The 24,063-nt window shown below is 40.7% G+C and overlaps 1 protein-coding gene across 5 annotated transcripts in view; it reads left to right on the forward strand.

The window, feature by feature from the left end:
• Window positions 1-24,063, forward strand: part of CHST3 (carbohydrate sulfotransferase 3) — a 65,284-nt gene that overhangs the window by 22,018 nt on the left and 19,203 nt on the right. For 3 of the 5 annotated variants that reach the window (XM_074232783.1, XM_074232781.1, XM_074232784.1), the window contains one exon: window positions 1-14,779. This exon is cut by the window's left edge. The exons of the other annotated variants lie outside the window; for them this stretch is intronic. The gene's annotated coding sequence lies outside the window, so the exon portion shown is untranslated. The remainder of the gene's footprint in view (window positions 14,780-24,063) is intronic. 5 annotated transcript variants of the gene reach the window in all.

Below are 24,063 nucleotides of genomic sequence, written 5' to 3' on the forward strand. Positions count from 1 at the left end.
TTATGAAGAAAGATTCCTCAGTCTTCACTGTTTCTCAAATTCTAAATCAGTGGAAAACCAGAGTCCTAGATCACCTGGGGAAAAGTTTTTAAAAAAAGAAAAGAAAAAAAAATCAGTAGAGGAAATGTGCCTATTTCTGCTATACAGTTGGCATTTCCAATTTTGCTCTTTTGATGGATGGGAGGGGAACAAAGGGAAACGGCACATTGCCCCTAGTCAGCCCTGAGCAGAGATGGTCGCCCGTTGGCTCATGGTTGACCCCAGGAGGGTTTCATTAGCTGGGTCTGGTTTCAGAGACCTGACTCTTGTCTTTATGGGCTATGTCCTTTCCAGCTTACTTACTGACTAGCAGCATCTTCCTGAGGCTGGCCAAATCACTCACCTATGACAGTGTTCCCTGAGACCAGGAGCCTGGCAGTTCCCACTTCCAACACCACACGTAGGCACCCAACCCCCTCCCAGCCCAGGCCAACAGCCCCCTCTCCTGATCTCCTCCCCATCCGACCAGCTCCCAGGCTCGTGGTTTAAAACTACTCATTTAGGAGCTGGCCCTCAGCTGGGAGCAGCTTACAGAGGAGGGGGATGTTAAATGGTGTACAGAGACCCTCTGTTCCCATTAACAATGGCCCATTTATGACTTAATTCTGCCCTATGGTCCCAGTGAGCTCTAAATGGACTTCTAGGAAAGGAGGAATGGCATCCCCACTCCTGCCCCCTCCACACCTCAGGCAGCAGTGTTGCTGTGAGAATGGGGTCCAGCTCCCCGACCTTAAATCTTTGGAAAGCTCCTGCTGTCTCCTTTGCCTTGTACTGGTTTTCTTGAAGGTTTTTTGACAGCTGAGAGTAGATCACTCCCAGAGAGACCAGGGTAGAAGTGTAGAAGTATTAGCTCACTCCTAACAGCATGGCCTCTTAGGGGATGTCTGGGTCTCAGGAGTAAGGGAAAAGACTGTCTATTTTGGTTTGTTTTTTCATCCTAATTTCTTCAGTCAACTGTCAAATATCTATTGAATGACTGTTATGCACAAGATATTATGTGAGCTGAGGAATCAAAAATCACTAAGGAAAGAAAGGCCTGACCCAACTAGGACAATGGGGCTCTGCCTCAAGGTAGAAAAATTTAGAAAGCAGTGATCAAATTTTAAAATTCTTTTTTTGTTTTTTGCAAGGCAGTGGGGTTAAGTAACTTGCCCAAGGTCACACAGATAAGTAACTATTAGGTGTCTGAGGTTGGATTTGACTTAAGTTCTCCTGACTCCAGGACCAGTGTTCTAACTACTATTACTACCTAGCTGCTCCCATAAGGTCGTTCTTTAGATTATAACTCCCTAGTGGTCAGGAGCTGTCTTTTGCCTCTTTCTGTATCCTTAGAAATTAGCAGAGTACCTGATATCTAAGTAAAGACTTTGGGTTTTTTTTGCAAGACAATGGGGTTAAGTGACTTGCCCAAGATCACACAGCTAAGTAAGGATTAAGTGTCTGAGGTTGCATTTGAACTCAGGTCCTCCTGATTCCAGGGCCAGTGCTTTATCTATTGTACTACCTAGCTGCCCCTTCCCTAGTGAGTTCTTAATTAATGTTTGATAGCACACTCAGCAGATAGATATAAATGAACTTAGCAATTAGCTAAGCTAAATTAGCAAAATTAGTTAAAATAATTAGCAAATTATATTAGCTATATTAGCAAACATAATTAGTTAAAATAGGAAAGTACCTCCCTTCTCCTTAGTGACCCCATCTCAGGTGAGCCTAGGTCTGCCTAGGGGAGTCTCTCCCCTAGGTCTCCTCCTTACCTTTCCCTATTCAACCTCTGGAGGTGTTCCTACCCCCAGGCAGAGGAATTCAGCCCATCCCTCAGGAAGTTTCAAGCCAACCTGAGGAGATAAAATAAATATCCCCCAAAAGATAACTAAAAGTATAGGTCAGTATGCGGTAGGCACCCAATGAAGAGTACATTCAGGAAGGTCAGAAGTTCCTAAGAGCCATCAGAAGGAAGGAGATCAAAGTTGAGAGAGGGAAATCTTCAAGAGGAAGAAGTGGAGAGGATTCAGAGAGCTGGAGAGGAGGGAAGTTTCAGTGTAAAGAGGGGTATTTCAAGCACAGGTGCTTTTGGATGGATCAATCAACAAGCATTGATTAAACACCTGCTGGATGCCAAGCCCTGGGGATATTGAAGAGGACATACATTTAGAGCTATTCAGAACTGGATTGACTGCCTCAGGAGCTCCCCCACTCTACAAGTCTTCAATTCAAGATAAGAAGTTTTCATTATACATTCTGTTAAAGCCATAGAAAACAGGGAATTGACCTGGGACAGAGAATTTCTGAATGGGATCTACCAGTGAGACTTACAGCATTAGACAGTGACCTGGGCCAGAGGTGTCCTACTCAAAAAAAACCCAATTTCTGCATACTGAATATTAGAAAACCATAAATATGGTTAATATGATCTATGGGGTATTTTTATTTATTTTTGTTAAACATTTCTCAATGACATTTAAGATGCAATTAAATATTTAATAAATTTTAATATGCAAATTTAATAATTAATTTAATTTAACCAAATTAAATGAGACCCTATGTGTGGAAGGGGAGCAATACTGCCACCTCTGAGACCACCAAGATATTAAGGGGTGCCCAGGATCATAAGGTCAGCTCTCAATCTACTGCCCTTCTGGGAGACAAAGACAAAATGGAAATACACCTTACCCTCATGGAGTTTATTGTCCAAGCAAAGATTGGATGACTCCTTGTCTGTACTAGAAGGGATTCATACTGAAGTGTGGGTTGAACTAGATGCCTTCTAGGCTCCCTTCCAACTCTGAAATACTGGGTTGGTTTTTTTTTTGATGGGGCAATTAAATTCATTCAACAAGCATTTATTATGCACCTACTGTGTATAGAGTATACACAGCCTTGGGAAAGATAGATACACCATTCCTACCCACAAAGGCATTGCCTCTTGTCAGAAAATAAACAAATAATTGGAAAACAGGAAAAGCCCACGTGAACAAAAAAGGATATATAACCCAAGAGGAGAAAAAGACTGATGCCAACAAGGCATCAAAAAAGGTTTCTTGGAACATATGGCATTGGAAAAACACTTTAATGTGGGTAAGAATTTATTGGGGCAGTTGGGTGATACAGTGGAGAGTGCCAGACCTGGAGTCAAGAAAGATTCATTTTTCATGAGCTCAAATCTGACCTCCCAGACACTTACTTATCTGTATCCCTTAACTCTGTTTGCCTCACTTTCCTAGTTTGTAAAATGAGCTGAAGAAAAAAATGTCAAAACTGCTTCAAACGGGGACACAAAAGAGTCAGACATGACTGAAAAAAATGACTTAACGAGGAGGTATTCAAAAGGAGAGAGGGGACAGATTAGGCACAGGGGACATCACGGTCAAATACCTGGACATACAAGGGTTCAAGGGTTGGCTGGAGTGTAGGATACAAGCAAAGAAACAACATGGGGAAAAGTAGGGAGGGGTAAGTTCAGAACTTCTAAGTCTTAGAATATAAGGTTAAAGAATTCCCCCTTTTCTCACTGGCACCAGAAGAACTGGGCCAGTTTGGCTGAAAAGGGTGGTTTATGTAAGGGAGTTATGAAAAGGCAGGTGGACACTAGATTGGGGTGAGCCTTGAATGCCAAGCTAATATTTTGGGTCTTTTGTGGATAAGTAACATGGTTCCTAATTAGACTTTTCTTTTATCTAATCAATCTAGAATCAGGAAAAACTGGTTTCAAATCTCTTCTCTGATGCAGGCTGAGTACCCTAAAGCAAATCTCTGCCAGTCTCCCTTTCATCATCTAGAAAATGAGGGGTAAAGACTAAATGACCTCCACTTTTCTCCTAGCTCTAAATATGCTATGAGCCTAAGATTCAGTTTATCAAAATTTGTTCAAAGCCATTTTTACCTATGCCTCTTGGAAGGAGATTAGAAACTGGGCCCCTGTAAAGACCCAGATAAGCTAATAGACTCCTTTCTTCTCCTTTTTACTGACTAGATATGTGACCTTGAGCAAGTCATTTAACCCTGATTGCTTTGCATCCAGAGTCATCTCCAGTCATCCTCATTCATATTTGGCCACTGGACCCAGATGACTCTGGAGGAGAAAGTGAGGTTTGTGATTTAGCACAACCTCACTCAAATCCAGTTCATGTGCTTGTCATGGGATCACCTCCCTGATGTTGTGATCTTCTTCAAAAATGAAGGAGAAACATTATTATTATTGATTATTTGCACAATTATTGATTATTTGCACAATTCTTGTCTTGGAGAGGTAGGGCGGTGTAATACATTGAGAGCTGCTCTGAGAGGCAGTAAGACCTGACTTCAAGTTCCCCCATGACCAGATACTGTTGTGTGATCCTGGACAAGTCACTTTACCTCTGAATACCCACAAGCTACTCTCTTAAGTCACAGAATGGATTTACATTTATGGAGTTCACCAGAACTGCACTCAGTTCAACTGGGCTTACCAGAAATGATAAAATCAGGGGCAGCTAGGTGGTGCAGTGGATGGAGCACTGGCCTTGGAGTCAGGAGTACCTGAGTTCAAATCCGGCCTCAGATACTTAATAATTACCTAGCTGTGTGGCCTTGGGCAAGCCACTTAACCCCATTGCCTTGAAAAATCTAAAACAAAACAAATGATAAAATCACAAGAGTAGTGTTTACAGTTTTAGAAGACTTCCTTGGCTTAATTCAATATGGGAGCCCATTTTAAGTGGGTCCCTTTGTAGGCAAAATGGCACCACAAACCAGGTCCCAGAAGTTTCCTACATACTTATTCTCAATCTCCCCTGCCAGCATTGCCCCTTTGATGCCCTTCCTTGTCGATGACACAATTTGCCCTTGCCAGGCTTGATTTAGAGTCCTGTCAGTAATTAAACATCCATTCCAGCAGCGGCAACACCACGCAGCTTGTACATCCTCAGTTTTGTCAGCCCAGATTTGTCTGACAGGAGGAGGCGGAGAGCTGAGTCTGTTTTTCTTAGAGGATGTTGAAAAGAGGTGACCTTAACCATCAACCAGCCATAAAGGAACTCATCCAAAGTCACACTGCTACAAATAATACAGCACTTGGTGGAAATGGGAAATGGCCAGGATGGGGATAACTGTTAGCCCTGAATTCCAAGGAGTTACCTAGGGAAGGAAGTGGACCAGCTGGGCACTGGTATGGCCAAATGACTCAGGCAAGATGGCAGCCAGTAGGGAGCCCTGAACAGGGCTATTTGGTCAAAAAGCCTACACAAGATGATGAGGGCTTGGTAATAATCTATTCATAATTTATCACACAAAATCATGACAACACCAAAAGGAATTTTATCTCTTTGCTGACTCATGTAGTTTGCAAGGGGGAAAAAAACTCAAATCTGAAAAATTTTTAGAAAGAAATTTATTTGGTCATTGGGCAAGCTGGAAAGGGTATGGCTCTCTTTCTGGACTCTGGGAGACTTCCATTATATAGGATTTAGACAAGGGTACCTTCCTATGCACTCTCCAAGTATGCAGTTGAACAGTTTTGTGGGAAGCATTTGTCTGAAGACAAAGCTGATTGAAAAGGATATTGATAAACACAGACATTCAGTAAAATTTGGGCCAAAACAAGACCTGAGTGAAGGGACCAAAAACATAAATATTTTGAGTAGATCTATAACTTGAGGGAGGACCTGAAATTCCTTGTGGCTATCTCCAGCATAACTCCCTAGAGTTAATGAGGTCAAGGCAACATTCTGGGTCCAAACAATCTCTAATCACATAAAGTTAGATTGAAACAGTATAATAATGAATAAGCTTCCCAAATAATATAATAAAGCATTTTCCAAATTTTCCTCTCTTGGGCTTATTAAAGTTCAACTTTCTCATTCAAGCAGAAGTATAATTACTGAGGCAAAAAAGCTGGGTTATAATACCAAAGGGAGTTAAAAAGAAATAGCCTGAATTGCAGAGGAGTCCTCATTATTCAGCTTATCAAAAGTTTGATATAATCCCTTTATGAGGGATAGTGACAACATTGGTGACAAACTTCTCCCAATGTCTCATGATCAGAGGAATCAAATTAAGTAAATGTCAGTGACTGTCTCCTTAGGAGGCCTAAAATTGCACAAGGAAATATGTACTACATAACACAGGGTGATTTCCCAAGCATTGAAAGTACAGCAAAGAGCAATGCAGATGCCCACAAATATCAGAAACCCTATTAGAAACTGTTTAAACCATTCAGTGCCAGCCAGTCATCAACACAACCAGATCCAACAAACATCAACTATGGAGAATTAGTGGATGCCTAAAGCCAATTTTTGTAGATCCCTAGGGGGTTTCAGTAAGATAACTTTTATTTGAAATATTAAAGTCACACATACCCTGAAAATCTTTGGCCACTGCAGTTTTGCCTGAGCAAAAGATAACAAATAGGGGCAGGTCTATTTTCTAATTCTGTTTATCTTATTTCTCTAAATTCTGTATCAATGGCAGATATTAGAGGAAGTAAGATTGAAAGATTTAGTGAAGGCGCTGGCAAGATTGGTCAGACCTGGTCAGACCTATGTATAGACCTGGTCAACTAAAAAGGAGGCATAAAAAATATACTTAGCTTTCAAAAAGAGAGTGATCCTATGCTTACAACCCTCAGGTAGTAGCAAGAAGCTCCTTTTATGCCTCAATGGTTATATAGAGATATCAGTAGCTCTCTTGGGATAAGGGAAAAGAATTGTGGTGACTCTCCCTAGGGTACAGGGTCCACCAGTACTATTTGCTGGTATATTTGCTTTCTTGCCACACAGGAAGAATCATTCCAAAGGAAGATGCAAATGAGTATATAGGTAAGGGTGACCTTGATGGTTTGGTCATATTATTAGTACGATTGTCATGGGATGCTATACAATGCACAAATTAAATACAGTATGACTCAGATGAAACTTAATCATTGGCTGACTTCATTTTCTTAGTAAAACAGCCTAAATCATAGAAATTTCTATAAGATACAGCTAAGTTCTTAATTAGTTCAATAATCTCTCACAAATACTGTCATAATGTCACCTGCCAATATTTCTTCTCATTCTTTTCCAGTTGTTGGGACTCCATTTTCTCCTCTTCACAATAGCCTCTACTATCCTCACCAGCTATATGTTAGGACTTCTTACTTCTGTGACAAGGTCCCCTTCCATCTGGAGCATCCAAATTGCTACCCAATTTAGCTTTTCTCTGTTCTCCCATCTCAAAAATTCTGACACTGGGTAATCATCTTGGAGATGCTGAACAGTGCTCAGGAAAGCTGCTCTGTTCAGATAGAATGCCAAAAACCTATCAATCCCAGAGCTTCCTAACAGCTTCCCAGACATACATTTCATCTGAAAGGTTTGCTGACAACTTACACTAACAAGTTGTTAAGACACACAAACAAGTGTAGAGCTCTTGTAGTGTATAGAAGGATGGAGCTGACAGATTTGGATAAGGACAAGGCAGGGGTGAGAACGGGGCGGGGATGCCAGTGACCCAAAAAGCACTCCATCCAAGGACAGAGTGGCAGATTTCTTAGAGATTGCTCCCTGGCTCGATGGCAGAATCACTGCTCCTAGAACAGTCATTTGCTTTTGTGTAGTTCACACTGCTCTGCATTATAAGAAGTCTTAAAAACCACTGGGTGATGATCACCTTTCCCTGATATATATGGATTCAATTCAATGGTGTTTCCATTCCTTTCCAACACTAAATTCTATGGTTCAGTTTGGAACCCCATGTTTTAGGAGGGACACTGATAAAGCAGAGAATGTGAGGAGTGAAGTGTGGAAGCATGATTAACTGTCTTCAGCTACTTGAAGAAGGATCCCAGACGTAATTCACCTCTCAATGTACTCATCTCATTTTTCTTGTTTGTAGCATTTTCCCTCTACTCTTCCACTCCCCCTCACTCTGACACCCCATCTATGTTTTCCCTCTTAGAATGTCACCTCCTTAAGAGCAGAGAATATCTTGCTTATATTTGCTACCCCAGAACCTGGTGGTGTACAGTGGGTGTTTAATAAGTGCTTTGTCTATCAATCTATCATTCCATTCATCCATTTATCCTTCTACCTATCATGAAGAAAGAAATGGAAAGTCACTTGAGTATCTTTGGCACGAAAACCCCAAATGGGGGTCACAGAGTCACTTATGACCAAACTTGACTGGACAACTACAAAGTCTACACAGGCTGGCCAACTACTGATGAGTTATATCCTTAAGGAGATTATAATTTTGTATTTGAATTCCCTATCACCTAGAACATGGAAGGGCCTTTAAAAAAACACTTGTTGATTAACGGTCAGGGAAGAATTTGAATTTGCGTAGGATCTTCTGAGATTCCCCCGACCTGGAAGAGTCCATCTTCCTTTATTCGCAATAACTCTGTGAAATAGAATGGCTCAGCATTAGTGCATCCATTCTATGGATAAGGAAACAGAGACCTAGAGAGCAAAAAGTGACTAGCCTTCAGTCACTCCTCTAATCTCAGTATCAAAACTGGGTCTTGAATCTAGGTCTCCTTTGGCTAGATCCAAAGTTCTTTCTGTTACGGGCACCATATTTTATTTCAAGGAGTTTAAAATTCATGGGCAATTTTTCACCATCAGCCTTCTTTATACTTTTAGTTGTATGTTTCATGGAACCTAAAGCATTTACTTGAAAAAATTAAGAGAATTCAAAACAACTTAAGTTATCTAAATACAACAGCAGGTAAATAATGGAAGAGGACCTCCTAGAGGTTCTGTTTTATTGGTCTTTGGAACCATACTCTGTCCTTGGTTGGACAGTCTCTTCAGGAGTATTGTATTCTGCTCTGAATTCCAGAATTTACAAATGACATCAACAAAGAATGACCCAAGATGGGTAGCCAACATAGGAAAGGACCTTAAGTACAGATAGTGAGCGACAGTTGAACAACCCCACTCCCCGGGGCATAACTAATCTAAAACTACTCCCTAAACCTTAACAGAACTTGGAAGTAAGAGGGATTCAGAGCAGGAGTCCAATCTTCTGTCTTCAGGAAAAAAGTCCCACAGGGAAAGATTAACCAGTTTGATGGTTTTGGTTTTGGTTTTGGTTTTCCTGAAAGACTCTCTTCCTGGGGGGGGGGGGGGTCATAGACCTGGCTTGACCTAGCTTGGCTCTCCAAAAACCACAGTGATTAATTAATAATAACCAAAGGAGACTATCTGAGCTAAACAGTTTATTAGCCAATGGAATTTATTACACCTATTTTGCTAATAAATGGTATAGCTACGATTGTCTTCTTTACCACAATATGAAGGAACTGGGTATGTTGATCCTAGAAGGATGCTATTAGTATGTCTAAATCATCGAATGGTTTTGTGGAAAGGCATTTAGATGTGTTCCCTAGAGAGAAGAAACAGGAGTGATGGGCAGAAGTTACCAAAAGGCAAATTTAAGTTTGATAACGTGAGAACTGTCCAAAAGAGGAATGGGCTGTTTCCTCCTCCTTGCAGTTCTACTAGCAGAAGCCTGTTGTCATACGAATGTCAGATACTACTTCCATGCATGGGGTAGACCAGCTGTAAGGTAGGGTCCCTTCCAACTCAACACTGTGACTATGCTGAGTAGTGAGGAGATGCAAAGATGTAGTAAAAATGATATAAGGAAATAGAACATTAGGAGTTTCTCTGTATCTAGTAATGATATTTGTTCTCAAAGAAGATCATGACATCAGGGAGGTGATGCCATGACAAGTACATGAATTGGATTTGAGTGAGGGAGTACTGTGCTAAGTCACCAGCCTCACTTTCTTCTCCAGAGCCATCTGGGTCCAATGGCCAGGTTATGAATCAGGAAGACTGGACATGGTCCTGGATGCCAGGCAGTCAGGGTTAAGTATGTAGTACAGAGATAAGCTATATACATGTGAAAAAGTGATAAACAATTCCACAAATGATGAAGGTCACAAATGAAGGCCACAGCAAAGCAATCATCTGGGAGTTTGGTGATGTTAGGAAGGATTCCATGGAGGAGCCAAGTCCAGGAAACTGGACAAGATTTGGATGGGTGACAGAGGTGAAAGGTAAAAAGTCAGGAAAATCGGTGTAATAAGAGACATTAATGTGAAGGAATAGATAAGGTGCTTTTGTGATGCAGTTTGGCTGAAATAGAAGTTTCATGTAGGGGTGAAGGTGTCGATTAACATTTATTAAATAAATACCTAATATATGCCAGACAATGTGCTGAGTACATTGGGTCCAGGATGAAAAGGGCCTTGAGTTACATTTTAAGGAATTTGAACATTATTCTTAGTACAAAAAAAAAATTAAGTTTTATTGTTTCAATTTTAGGAGGTAGCTAGGTGGCTCAGTGGGTAGAGCACTAATCCTGGAGTCAAGAAGACCTGAGTTCAAATCTGATCTCAGACTCTTAGCTGTGTGACCCTGGATAAGTCATTTAATATCTGTTTGCCCTAATCTATTAGAGACGGAAATGGCAAACTACTCCATTTTTGCCAAGAAAACCCAGGGTCACAAAAAGTCAGACACAACTGAACATTCCCATTTTATGGATGATTATACCAAGAATCAGAAAAGTTAAATGACTGTCCAAGGTCACATAGCTGGTAAGAATTAGAGTCAAGACTAGAACCCGTGTTTACCAGGTCACTGAGTTCTATGCCACTTTCCATTGCATCATAATTTTTGAATTTGAATTACAATGGAAAAATGGAAAAAAAACTCAGGTCTGAGATTCAAAGGCCTTTGTTGTTATCCTTTGTGACTTTGGGCATACTATCTTGTCTCTCTAAGCCTTAGTTCCTCAGTGGGACTAAATGATCTCCAAGTTCCCTTTGTCCTTCTGTTTCTATAATCCCAGCAGAGGTTTAAGACCATGACTCTGGTGACAGGGTGCAGGATTTATTGGAGGGGACTTGTAAGAATGCTGCATATAATGTCTCAGGAGGAAAACCTCCCCCTACTCTGGATTGTCTCTCTTGATAGAGGAGAGTAGTTAGAATGGAGTAACCAGGCTGCCAGAGGCTACCTTTAACTTGACCTTAGACTCTGAAAGGTAGGGACCTTGGCCTGGCATTCTGTACCTTGGGTACTCATTCTTCTGCCAAGGATCAGAAGGAAGGGTATATATTTCTTGAATTTTCTCAGGAGTCTGATTGGTTGGCTTTGGCTGATACTGCTGGGACTGTACCAAGCTCAAAGAATCAAATCAACCCCCATCTGGTCAACGAATGCCATATGGAACCTGTGAATCCTTCCTCCCCAAACTACCCTTGGGCACTGCCAACTGGAAAACGTTGGCTGTTTCAAAGCAGTCACGAGTAGAAGGAACCAGATTTTCCTAGGCCTTCTTTTCCTGGTGGTCTTCAAGTCATTTTTAACATTCACTTTGAAATCTTTAAAACCCCAAAAGAAGGCAGATATGGTTTTAATGGGCTAGTGAAGGTTATATGAATACTGAACTAGTTGCTCCTGGGTTGCCAGCTCCCAGCCAGCCCATGACCTAAAGTGTTGTGATTAAGTCTCAGTTCTGCCTGGGATACTTTTATAACCCAGGGTTAAGCTAGGATGAAATTTTTATTAACTTTTAGGCACTGGCAGAATAATGAATAGAACTCTAGATTTAGAATCAGGAAGAACTGACTTCAAAACCCAGTTAAAACATTTACTAGCTGTGTGACCTGGGTAAGTCATTCATTTACTTGTCTGCCTCAGTTTCCTCAACTATAAAATGGGAAAAATAACACTACTCACCTCCTGCAATTGTTGTGAAGATAAAATTTCTAAAGCACTTTGTATATCTGAATGCATGCTATAGTAGTAGTAGTAGTAGTAGTAGTAGTAGTAGTAGTAGTAGTAGTAATAGTAGTAGTATTTATCTTTTTCCACTCTTTATTGATTTATCTGATCCTTCCATAGACTTTGGGCTATTTTATAGAAATGTTCATGTCTGTGAAGATAGAAGGTGACAAGACAGAATATTTCTGGACAGAAGCAGTACAGTGTGGTAAACAGAACATCAATTCGGAGGCAAAAAACCTGGATTCTAGTCTTCACTAGTTTTCTTCCTGTGTGACCTCAGATAAGTCACTTTCATCTTTTTGGGTCTTAGCTTCTTCAGCTATAAAATAAAGGATTTACCCTAAGTTGATCTCAAAGGTCCCTTCCACCTCTGAATCCTTTGACTATGATTATTTACTTAATGTGTTACCTTGGGGGCAATTTTCATATTCCATCTGAGTCTTGATTTCTTCCCCTATAAAAGGTTCAGAGTATTTTACCCATCCAAAGGCATGGAGCTGGATCAGTATTCTTTAGAAGTCTTTTCTGCTTCTCAGATAACAGAAGCTTGGAAACACAGGATGACTTGGGCAAAGTGATAGAGATAAAAAAAAAAATTAGTCATGGCTTTACACAGCTGTATTGGTCAGAGTTCTTTTAAGAGATACTCTCCATACAGATCATAGGTTTTTCATCTTAGAGATCTCCTTGCCCAGCCCTCTCTTTCTTAACCTGGCACCTGTCAACTTGGTCATTTTTAAATAATATTTCACTAGTTATATGCAATAGAGTTGGTTTCTTCTGTTATTCTATATATTTTATTTTATGCATTTAAAACCACAATTCTAAGAAGAGAGCCAGAAGGTTCATCAGACATGACACAAAAAAGGGTTAAGAAATCCAGATGGAGTGAGAGATAGACCACACTATGGTGGTATAGGGAACAGAGTGCCTAAACCGGAGTGGGGAGGACATGAGTCCAAATGCTCCCTCAGGTACTTTTGAGCTAGGTAACCCCAGGCAAACCATCTCATTTCTTTGAGTCTCAATTTCTTTCTCTGTAAAATGAGGATAGCAATAGAACTCAACCTCACAAGGTTGTTATAAGTGAGTGATAATGTGTTTAAGTGCTGTATAAATGTTAACTATTATTATTAGAAGGGACTTTACCTTCAAAGAAATGGAATCTTGGGAGGTTAAGTGACTTCTTCACTAGATTGTGAGCTTCCTGGGGACGTTGTTATTGTTATTTAGTCATGTCCAAGGCTTCATGACTCCATTGGGGGTTTTCTTGGTAGAGATCCTGGAGTGGTTTTCCATTTCCTTCTCCAGCTCATTTTACAGATGAGGAAATTGAGGCAGAGTGAAATGACTTGCCCAAAGTCATATAGCTAGTAAATTCTAAGTTTGGATTTGAATTCAGGAGGTTGACTTTCTGACTCCAGGCTTGGTCCTCTAACCATTGTGCCACCTAGCTGCTCCTCCTCTTGATGGGGACTGTCTTTTGCCTTTCTTAGAACATGGCCAATAGGTTCTTCATAAACGTTGTTTTAAATCACAAAGATAATAAGCATCAAAAGTGAGACTTGGGGTGGCTAGGTGGCACAATGGATAGAGCACTGGCCCTGGAGTCAGGAGTACCTGAGTTCAAATCCAGCCTCAAACACTTAATAATGACCTAGCAGTGTGGCCTTGGGCAAACCACTTAACCCCACTGCCTTGCAAAAACAAAAAAAAAAAAAAGTGAGACTTCATTTCAGTTCCACATGGACACTGTGCTCTACAGAGAGAAATGAAAATTCCTCAAAGACAGGAATGGCCTTTCATTTTATCTTTGTTCTCCCAATCCCTTGCATGAAGCTTTGCACACAGGAGGAGTTTAATAAATATGTACTGGACTGCATTAGACTGATAAGGGAAGGCTTCAAAGAAGAGGCTATGGAGAATGGCTTGGGGCTGTGTCTATGATGGCATAGTTAAAGTCCGTTGTTTTCAGAAATCCCAATTTATCTGATGAACTAACAAATAGGACTGAGAGTTGATACCTGAATTTAGTGGATAAAGCACCAGCCTTAGATTCAGGAGGATCTGAGTTCAAATGTGAACTCAGATATTTAGTAGCTATGTGACACTGGGCAAGTCACTTAACCCTAAGTGCCTCAAAGAGAGAGAGAGAGAGAGAGAGAGAGAGAGAGAGAGAGAGAGAGAGAGAGAGATCTGAATTCTGGTGCAGTCAAGTGATTAGCTATGTGACCATGAGAAAGTCACACCTGCACTTCCATAGTCCCCAGTTTCCTCATCTGTCAAATGAGAAAGTTGGGCTAGAACCAGAGTGGTGCAGTGGATACAGAAATGACCCCGGAATCAAGATAGTGTTCCCATCCTACCTTAGATACTCACTAGCTGTGTGACTGGCTCTGGATAAGTCACTTAAACTATCTGTGTCTTGGCTTTTCTCATCTATAAAATGGCGAGGTTGGTTGGACTCAGTAGTCTCTGAAAGCTCCTTCCGGCTCCTGGCCTTATGCTCATTCTATAGCCACAGGATGGGCCTTGACTTTTGGGGCCCCTGGCAGGTGTAGATTACTACTCTGTTGGGGCTGCAGGTCTGAGGTTAACAGAGGATATGAAACCCTTGTAGCTGATGGACTCACAAAAAGTTTTTAGCATGTCCTCTGCAAAGGGAAACTACCCTAAAGTCCCACCCACCCTTACCCCCAAACCAAACCAAAGTCTCAGAAAAACCTCTTTCACAAAAGAGGCCAAGGGTTCCAGGGCTCTTGCTGAGGAGCTCAAGGTAGCTTGGTTCTCCAAGTTCTCTCAACTTTCATCTTCCTCTGCTCACCTGAAAGTCAGGGACCCTTCAGGCTCTTTTCCCAAGGGTCAACAGTGGTCATCTTACTTTCCCACCAGAGTCGGCCTTTGGGCCTTATCTTTGCAGCCTGCCAGTTTGTGGGGGGGCTCAGAGGACACCTCCAACCACAGCTTACCATCACTGAAAGGTACTTGCAATTCTTTTCAGCATTTGAACGCTTAACAGATCTTCCAAACTACTTCTCTACAATGGACATATGCTTTATGGCTGTTTTGGGGTTTGGTTTTTGGGGGAGTTTTGGTGGGGTTTTTAAGGCAATGGGGTTAAGTGATTTGCCTAAGGTTACACAACTAGTAAATATTAAGTGTCTGAGGTCACATTTGAACTCAGGTCCTCCTGTCTCCAGGGCTGGTGTGTCACCTAGCTGCCCCCAATATAGGCTTTCTTAAGAGGAATGGACAGTGGGGCGGCTAGGCGGCACAGTGGATAGAGCACCGGCCCTGGAGTCAGGAGTACCTGAGTTAAAATCCGGCCTCAGACACTTAATTACCTAGCTGTGTGGCCTTGGGAAAGCCACTTAACCCCATTGCCTTATTAAAAAAACAAAACAACAAAAAAAAAGAAATGGATAAGTCAGGGGTTGCTCCCCTTACTGTCTAGATGGGGAACCCAAGACTCAGGGAGATTAAGGTGTTTGGGACATCCCCAAAGGGAGATCACCTTTCAAGAGATGTTAAGCCAGCAAAGTATAATTAGTGTAAGTGTTGGGAGGCCTGCTTTTATTTTAGGTTGGAGCCACTAATTTGTATGATTCCTGTAGACAAATCCCTTCTCTCTGGGGCAGGAATTTCTCAGCTGCAAAATGAAGCAACTGAATTAGATGACTCCCCTTCCAATTCTGTGGTTCTGAAAATGGAACCAAGAGCCATTCTGGCTTCCTCCAAATCATTTCTAGATGAGAGAGAGAACTTGGCCTGGCTCAACTACTGTTCTCACCCAGAGCATTTCTCATTTCTTAGCATTAATAGAGTGAAAATTTTAGTTTACAAAGCACTTTTCACTTGTCATCTCCTGTAACCCTTGTGAGATAGAGGCTGTTCTTATCCCTATTTTACAGATGAAGAAATAGAGATTAGGTGACTTGCCCAGGATCATACATCTAGTATCTGAAGTCTTCCTGATTCTATTAGGCGCTGTACCAGATACTTACTAGCTATATTTCCCTGGGCAACTCCTTTAACCTTAGTATGCCTCGGTTTCTTCTTCTGTAAAATGAGGATAATAATAATTCAGACCTCACAACAATCAATATCAGAGTATTAATTGAGATAATATATGTAAGTAATCTTTTAGGTGGATAGATAAGAAAAGGAGAGCTTGGGAATACATGCCAAGGTTCCAGTGAAGAAAGTGTTTGGTCTACCTTAAATTCTGTAGAAATGTGAGTTCTCCTCATCATTATTACTGCTCATTCTTCTAACCCAAAATCTATGGTCCTAGAGTTTTATGGTTGGTTTTTGTTTTGGGTTTTTTTTTTTTGGTTTTTGGTGGGGGGGTTTTTGGGTAAAGAAATGGGGTTAAGTAACTTGCCTAAAGTTACACAGCGGGGCAGCTAGGTGCTGCAGTGGATAGAGCACCAGCCCTGGAGTCAGGAGGACCTGAGTTCAAATCCAGCCTCAGACACTTAATAATTACCTAGCTGGGTGGCCTTGGGCAAGTCACTTATCCCCATTGCCTTGCAAAAAACCCCCTAAAAATAAATAAATAAATAGACGAATGAATAAATAAATAAATAAATAAAGTTACACAGCTAGTATGCATTAAATGTCTGAGGTCAGATTTGAACTCCAGTCCTCCTGACTCCAGGGCTAGTATTCACTCTATCCACTGCATCACCTAGCTGCCCCCAATATCAGCTTTTTTAAGAGTAATGGGCAAGTCAGGGACTGCACTCTTCTAACTCAAAATCTACAGTCTTAGAGCACATAATACTTATTTTTCTATCTATTGGGGCCTATAAATAGACTGTCACACACAGCGTCACATCTAAAGGTCATTTCTCCCTGATGGCTTCACACAGGGCCATAGCAGGCAGTTAATAAGTGTCTGTGGCATGGATGGGATGCTCAATCTGATTAGCCTCACACATCTCCACTCTTCTTTTTGTCCCCCCTCCCCCATTCTCTGATCTTTCTTACCCAGCCATCACAAAGTATACACATAGCCAACGACAGCTGATAACACAAATCTAAAATGGATTTCCTGCCTTTGGAACTGAGTCAAGGAGTTTTCTTGACTGATGCAATGCCTGGCAAGGTTTCTTTTCACTTATCAAGTCCTGGGGACACACTCATCCACTAACTGTTCAAAAGTCAATCTTTTTTTCTTTGCAATGCAAAAGGGAGGGGGGGACCTGTCCCCAACCCTGTTATGAGAGAATCAGCCTCGGGGGATGTGTCAGACACACGAACAAACCTGGTGCCAGCCAAGGGACTTAGTTAGAAGGGTAGCTTTGGGGCTTACACTCCCGTTTTTATCATTCAGGAGACTAAATTCTGGCAAAATTGCTGGGTGCTGAATGGCCACGTGTTGGATTGAAGGGCCAAGAATCCTCCTAGGACAGCACCAATTATAGAATCCAAGTTATTTTACTTGAAAGTTTTTTGTTATAATCTTAATAACCATTAGTAAAAAACATTCAAATACTCATATATAATAAACAATAGTATATTTTCATTTTATTCTTTTCCACTTTTATTAAAATCTGCATCCTAAAAGTCTATACTCTGGATATATAGCAAACAAGTTTAGAAATTAAGGTGAAAAATGGAAATGCTGATGAGAATTCATATCTCTATAGCACTTTAATTCTGACAAAACATTTTCTTCACTGTAAAATTGTAACATATATACATAAATATTCCCTGCCTCTCTTTTTATTACTCATCTAGGGTCAAAAGATGACTTAAGATACTAAATATTTAAGGGAATAAATTTAATAGAATAAAAACAAATATATTAAAACAATATCAACAAAAAAGTGCTTTTGATCTGGTTACTATTTCAGGTCTATCTGAAGTTCTACAGAACATGGCTTCTCTTCTTTCTTTCTTTCTTTCTTTCTTTCTTTCTTTCTTTCTTTCTTTCTTTCTTTCTTTCTTTCTTTCTTCCTTCCTTCCTTCCTTCCTTCCTTCCTTCCTTCCTCCTTTTTTCCTTCTTTTTCTTCTTTCCTTCCTTTCTTCCTCACTTCCATCTTTTCTTACTTTTTCTTTCAGTCTTCCCTTCTTTCCTCTCTTCTTTCTCTCTCTTCCTTTTTTTCTCTCTTCCTAATTTTTTTCCTTCCCTTTCTCTTTGTCTATATCTTTCCTTATCTTCTTAGCCTTAATGATAGAGAAGATAAGAGTAAGGAGGATCAGGTTTAGGAGAAAGATGATAACTTCATTGAATTTGAAGTGCTGGCAGGCAATCACAATTGCAGAAGTCCAAAAGGCAATTAATTGGTGATATAGGACCAGAGCCCAAGAATTCAAGTGAGGGTAGATTGAAGATTTCAGAGTTATAAGATGTAAAAGGAGCTTCTGAGATCATTAAAGGACAGACAATATGAGGAAAAGAAAAACCAACAAGGACAGATCCTTGAGGGGGCACTTACACTTAGTGGGTGGAAGATGTTGAACCTAGCAAAGGAACCAAGAAGGTGCTGTCATCAGATTACAGGAAAAGGGGGGGAGAAAAGGTAATAGATGTCGTTTTGATGCAAGAATACCCTGAAGGTCCATGATATTGAATGGTGCAAGCTTTAGGGAGATGAATAGGATCTCAGATCAAAGAGATGCAAAGGAAAAATTATTGGCTGGGTATGGAGGAGCCTCTGGATGGAGTGATAAAGAAGAGAGATTGGAAGATGGCCTTCAAGGCAAGCCTAAGGAGTTGACAGTGCCATTGATTGACTGATTGATTGATTGATTGATTGACTGACTTACTGATTGATGACCTGAGGAGTATGAGCTAATCAGAAGATTTGGGAGGAAGATAATAAGCTTATTTATAGAAACCAAGAAACTGTCCTAGAGGTTACAGATTGGATAGAACCCTGGAGAAGAGGTTGCAGGTTTGGACTAGGGAATTTGAAGCTAGATGAGGGAATAATCTCTCTATGGGTATAAATAGAACTGTGCCCTGGGGTTCAGGCTAGGAATGAGGAAATGAAAAAAACAGGATGAGGAAAAAATGATGCAAACAGGAGGGATTCTTATTCATGTGTAGGCCAAATTAGATGGTCTCTAACCCAACAACTTCCCCCTTTACATAATCATCATAAAATCAACCATCTCCGTATCATTTTATGATGCACTCACTTCTTTCTAATGCCTCCTATTGGATTTGACATTCTTATCCAACGACTCCATTGTTAATGCAGAATTGTGAGAGATGTTCCTTTCAAAAGCAATTCAATAAATAATGATTGAGACCCTCCTAGAAGCTAGAGCTTTTGGCTAAGCACTTCAGAAACAATATGAAGGTTCTTCCTTCAAGAGATTTCCAATCTAGTCAGAGCAACAAGACAAGTTTCCAGTCCCCTTACCTCCCTTAGACCTTCACCAGTTGGCCAATATTTCCTTCATGTTCTTGTCATGACATCACCTCCCTGATGTCTTTTTTTCTTTTTCTTTTCTTTTTTTTTAGGTTTTTACAAGGCAGATGGGGTTAAGTGGCTTGCCCAAGGCCACACAGCTAGGCAATTATTAAGTGTCTGAGACCGGATTTGAACCCAGGTACTCCTGACTCCAGGGCTGGTGCCTTATCCACTGCACCACCTAGCTGCCCCTCCTGATGTCTTCTTTGATAACTAAGGACAAACATCATCTTCAAACTATGTTGCCCAATATTGAACACAATCCTCCAAATGTAGCTTGACCAGTGCAGGAGACCAAAGACTAATTATTCTCTTGCCTCTGTTCTCACTGGGCTTCTTTCTATCAATGAATCTAAGACAGAGTTAGATTTGGAAACACCTATTGCATACTGTATGTTGAGCTTGCAATAGACTAAAAAAAATCATTTTTCCCCAGGAACTACTGACTTCCTCAGTCAAGATTACTTCATTTTGGATTTGTACAATTGATTTTTTTTAACCCATGTGCAGGACTTGATATTTATCTCTAGTGGTTTCATCCAACTAGTGTTAACTCATAGAGCCTATTGAGTTTTTTTGGAATCTTGATTTTGTCACAACTTCCTGTGAACCCTGAGGTATTAGCCAGCCTTCCTCATTTTGTGCCTCTGCCTTTGTCTGAGTTCCTAAGGACAGAGGACAGAAGGGAGGGTCATAGAGGCATTGGTCCAGTGGAAATTGTGCTACAAGGGATTTAATAAAAGGAAAAGCACCAACCACTTATCTTTTGTTGGTCCTGCCAATGGGGAATACCTGGTAATATTACTAGTTCATCTCCTTAAGGAAAGAATCTGTGTAATCTTTTTTTCTGGTATTCTCAAGGACTAGCCTAGTGCCTTGGATGTAGTAGGTGCTTAATAAAGACTTAGTAAATGAATGATGGTATGAGATATAGGAGAGCAGGAAATAATATAAGTAGCACCTAGAGAGGTAGAATGGAAAGAAAACTGACTCCCATGTTCCCCTGGGTTCTACTATCACCCCCTCACTATTCTGGGCCCACATATAAGGACAGGACCAGTGTGAATACCAGTTCCTATGTCTGCCCTGCACTGCCAAGACCCTGAGTAGACCAATCTGAGATCCATCCACTCTTCCATCATCTGTATCCTAAACCTTCTTCCTAAGTTTCTCTCTTGTTGAGAGGCTTATGTATCTAATAGGATATGGAGGCTTACAACCTATCCTTTTCCTGTCCCTCTATAGGTTCTTCTCATATGAAAAATGCTAAATGTTATACAAAAAAAAAAAAAAAGAAAAGAAAGAAGGTAAGAAGGAAGGAAAGAAAAAAGGAAGGAAGAAAAGAAATAGAAAGCACTGACTATGGAGTCAAGAGTCCTGGGTTCAAATCTCAGCTTAGACACTGAGCAGGTCACTTCTTTCTGGGTCTTAGTTTGTAACACTGTAAAATGAGAAGATTAGATTTCATGGTCTCTGAAGTTCTTTCTAGATCTTCGATGATAGCTATGTAACTTTCATTGATATTTTTCTAGCTGAGCTTCAGTTTCCTCATCTGAAAAAGGAAAAGGTTGAACTCAGTATCTGCCAAGATCTCTTCTAATTCTTGGTCTATGAGCTCTTGAACAGAAACGATAATAACAAGAATAATTACATGTGTTTTTGGACATTGTTTTCAAAGTACTTGTGTGAACATGTCATTTGATTCTTTAAGCAATCCAGGAAATACCTAGGAATTCCTTTCCCCATCGCATGTATGAAGAAACCATCCCTTTCAGTTCTGCTTTGGGTCCTACTGATCCCATTTAGCTTATGTGACTCATGGGCCATGAAGTCTCCTAAGGGTTCATAGTGTTTATTACCCTTTATTCCCCCTCCAGGCTTCTGGGTCCTTCATTTTCCTTCTGGACACTTTCATCTCCCTCAGTCTTGTTCCCTTTCAGATTTGAAAAACAGATACAGCTCAATCTTTGCAGAGCAGAAGGTCAAAAAAGTTTGAACTGCATAGGTAGGGTTGGCCCTCTTGTTTTGTTCTCTTGTTTTTCCTTTCAAAGCAGTGCTGAGAAGGAGGTTATTTTTGCCCCAGGGGAGGAGAAGGATTCTGGGGATTCTGAAACCAGGTTGAAAATAGAAACAGCCTCTGGAGAAATGGGCAGGAGTTTGGTCTGGGCAGGAAGCTCAGCCAGACCGAAGAGAAACTCCCTTCTACCAGACCAACTTGGTAAACTTTATTATAGAATTCTAAAACTGGCAGGAACTTTGGGGATCAGCAAGAGCAGGGGTCCTTAACATTTTGGGGGTCATGGACCCCTAGTGAAATCTCTGGACCCTGCCTCAGAATATAATGCTGTAAGTACTTAAAATATACAAGATCACAAAGACTTCCCAAGATTAATGAAAAATCAAGGTGCCATTTTTTTCCCAGCCAACTCCAAAGAGACCTCCTGAATTCTGGCCATGGACCCTCAGGTTAAGAACACTTGGAGGAGTACACTCTTGTGATATTCCCCCTTTTTTCCTTTATTGACACCCTTCTTTTCACAGGGAAGTTGCTGTTCTCTCTCCCCTCTACACTTTGTTCCTTCAGGGCTACCGGCCCTCCCCAGGATTTTATGATCACCTTATTTAGATTGATTACAAAAAGATCTCAATCTGGGGTTCTAGCCTTTACCTTTTTCCAAAGCCCTAGATCTTCAATTCCAACAGCCATCTGTATATCTCCACCTGGATCAACCATTTACTCAACAAGTACCTAGAACGTGCCAAACACTAGATTAGAGTTGGTACAAAGAATGAAACCATCCCTGCTCATCAGGGGCTTACATTCTAACAAGGGACAATATGGCCTTGGATAAATATATACATAATATATGAAAAGTAGTTAGATGCAAGGTATTTTGGGAGGGAGGTCACTAATCGAGGATAAGGGAAGGTCAGGAAAACTTCATATAGAAGGAAGTGCTTGAGGGAAGAAAAGAATGGATCACTGTTACCTCCCACTCAGCACATCCAAAATCAAATTCACCATTTTCTCCTGTTCCTTTTTCTTTTTTGCCAACAATGTCTCCATTTCCTCTCTTATCTAGTCATCGTTTTATCTCAAAAGCTGTCATCTCTGATTCCTCCTTCTCGACTTCCCCCCAACATCCAATAAATTACAAAAAATCCTGTCGTTTCTAACTAAGCAGTGTCATAACATCTATTCTCCTTCTCACCATTTTATCGCCACCTCCCTTAATATTTGAAGGGACCTTAGTGCTCCTCAGTTGAGCTCCCACCTGAGCAACATCCAAAGCTTTTGTTTTAAAATCCCCAGTAAAGGGAAATCAACATCCTCCGGGTCCTCTATTCTGCTCAGGACAGCTCTAATTGTTTAATTTGGTTTTTAGAGTCCCTATGTAGTCATGTTTTTATATTCTTTTATTTTATTTTTTCCAATTACATGCAAAAATAATTTTCAACTTTCATCTTTTATAAGTTTTTGAGTTCCACATTTTTATACCACCCTCCCCTCCCCTCCCTTCCCTTCCCCCTCGCTCTGGCAATAAATAATTTGATATAGGTTATATCTGTACAATTGTGTTTAACATATTGCCATATTACTCATGTTGTGAAAAAGGATTCAGAACTGAAGGGGGAAAAACATGAGAAAGAAAGAAACAACATAGAAGAAATTTTTAAAAGTGAACATAGTATGCTTTGTTCTGCATTCAGACTCCATAATTTTTTCTCTGAATGTGGTTGGCATTTTCTATAACAGGTCCCTCAGGATTACCCTCGATCACTAAACTGCTGAGAACAACTGTGTTCATCATAGTCGATCATCTCATATTGTTACTGCTAATGTGTACAGTGCTCTTCTGGTTCTGCTTACTTCACTCAGCATCAGTTCATGCCAGTCTTTCCAGGCTTTTCTGAAGTCTGCTTGCTTAAATGCCTTAATTTGCTCAGTCATTCCCCAATTGATGAGCATTCCATCAAGGGACAACTCCAGTTATTGGGAAGTTTGTCTTGACACTGTGCCAAAAGCTAAATCTCTTCTACCTTCTACCCACTGTTCCTCAGAGTTCTGCCCTTTGAGGTCAAATCTGTTTTCTGTAGGACAATAGTTCAAATACTTATACAAAACTATCATGCCTCTTACCTCCCAATTTTTCTCTTCTCTAGGTTAAACACCCCCCAGGTTCCTTTGTCATTCTGACTGCTGTCCCCTGGACATTATAGTTTATGAATATCCTTTCTCTAGGGGAGCATGCCCTGATTGTTCCCTGCCCTGATTGTTCCCTCCCCACAAAATGTTCTGCATCTCCTCTGAGGTCCATGGCACTCTCACATCCGTCTTGGATTACAGTTATTTCTATATATGAACTTCATTTCTACCATCACACACTAAGTTCCCAGAGACTAGGTCTTATTATTTATCAGGAAGTCCTTGTGTGTAGTCAGTCCTCAATAGGCGACATTATTGGATAAATGGGTGGGTGGATGGATGAATAGATGGATGATGGATAGGTAGGTAGGTGGATGAATGGGTGGATGGATGGATGAGTGAGTGAATAGATGAATCAGGTCCAAATCTCTAATTTTATAGATAGTGCCCAGAAAAATTACCTTTTTTGGTTTGCCTTATTTCTGATCTAGTCATTTATCCTCTTGTGCATCCTGCCTCAGCTTAAACCAGGTCTCCACAGCAGGGTGGATATAAAGAAACTTCATTGAGAGAAATGATTCTTTCTTATATTATTATTAATGAATTACCAAATTAGGACCAAGGCTTTTCCCCCCTTTCTACTTCCTCATCCAGAAATCAACTAGTGTGGGAAATCTTGGGCAATGAT

This window comes from Macrotis lagotis, chromosome 4, assembly GCF_037893015.1.
Source record: "Macrotis lagotis isolate mMagLag1 chromosome 4, bilby.v1.9.chrom.fasta, whole genome shotgun sequence".
NCBI classification, from domain to species: domain Eukaryota; kingdom Metazoa; phylum Chordata; class Mammalia; order Peramelemorphia; family Peramelidae; genus Macrotis; species Macrotis lagotis.